Here is a 1,557-nt window from a genome sequence, read left to right as displayed (position 1 = left end):
ATTTACCTTAAGACAGAGAGTGTGAACGTGCAGGGGAGCGGCAGAGGGAGAAAGGGAGAGGGTCCCAAGCAGGCTCTGCCCTGTCTGCACGGAGCCACATGCGGAGCTCGAACTCAGGCACTGAGAGATCATGATCCGAGCCAATCTCAAGAGTCAGATGCTCAACCGACTGAGCCACCCAGGCGTCCCACCTCTGTATTTATTTTAAGGAGGCTGAAAATTAAGTCTAACTTAGGGCAGTGACTTAGGGAGGGTTATTATTGCTGTTGACAGTGAAGGGACAGCTACTTCCTACGGTCACACAGCTATAAAGTGGTAGCGCTGGCATCTGGATCCAAGGAGTCTGGTTTGGGAGCCCATTTTCTGGACTAGGACCATTAGACAGTTACCCATACTCTGCTCTGCTTGAGTTAACAGTAGCTGGTCAGTATGGCCTCATAAATTGCTGGGCCCATGGATTATGACTGATTTTTGTTATATTAAGCACCGTCCAACATATATTCTCTTGTGTCTCCTTCAAGATCAGAGGGGGGTCTCCTAATTCATTTTGCCCTGTACAGCATTTTACATATAAAATTACATGGAATACTTTCAAATTCCAGTCTTTTCTTTTCAAATGATTCTCAATCGCTTGGAGTGCTGATGTACACTTGGCATAGGACGTTAACATTATAAACATTTGTGATGATTCAAACATTTCTCTGCGAATATAACCATTCATTTATCTTCGTGTCTGAACATCTCACCTCAAAAATATGGGTAGAATGCACTCTGTCTCACTTGGTAAATAGTTATAAGTGAAATTGTCCTCCTCTCACTTCATCTAAGTATGCCACTGAGCTGATTCAGAATCGTAAAAGTGATGAAAAGGTAACTCATTTAAATATGGAAGAGATAGGTGCACTCACACTTGTAAACAAATCTGTTTCTGATCATATTTCTTGTTCTGATATCATTCAGTACCATCCCCCATGAAAGCACCCCTCCCCCGCCAGTGTTCAGAGTGACCACCTTGTACATCACTATCACTTGTGTTTGCACGTTTCCAGGGCAGCTTGGCCATGAAGTCGAGTTTGGTGCCTTCTGTCGCAGAGGTCAGTGTGGAATCAGAGAGCCTATGGCACCAAGGAGTAATGTGTACAAATATACTTCATAATTCTTTTCTGGTCTCGATTAAAAGTGAGATATGGACATGACGTCTTACACAGAGGGAAAGCAAGTTTCCAATCTCATTAGACCTGTACATCTTTTCTGAATTTAGCTGCTGCCCTGTACAATATTTTCCTAAGATGATAAGAATTATGGAATGCTTACCACTCAGCACACTAAACAAAGAACCTATGATACCTGTCTGCCCAGTCTGAATCAATGATTTTTTATTTTTTTAGTGTTTATTTATTTTTGAGAGACAGAGTGTGAGCAGGGGAGAGGCAGAGAGAGAGGGAGACACAGAATCTGAAGCAGGCTCCAGGCTCTGAGCTGTCAGCACAGGGCCGATGCGGAGCTTGAACTCACAAACAGGGAGATCATGACCTGAGCCAAAATTGGCCACTTAAC

Source organism: Suricata suricatta, chromosome 15 (assembly GCF_006229205.1).
Source record: "Suricata suricatta isolate VVHF042 chromosome 15, meerkat_22Aug2017_6uvM2_HiC, whole genome shotgun sequence".
In the NCBI taxonomy this organism is placed as follows: domain Eukaryota; kingdom Metazoa; phylum Chordata; class Mammalia; order Carnivora; family Herpestidae; genus Suricata; species Suricata suricatta.
The sequence above is the reverse complement of the archived record's forward strand: the minus strand, read 5'-3'. Positions refer to the sequence as shown.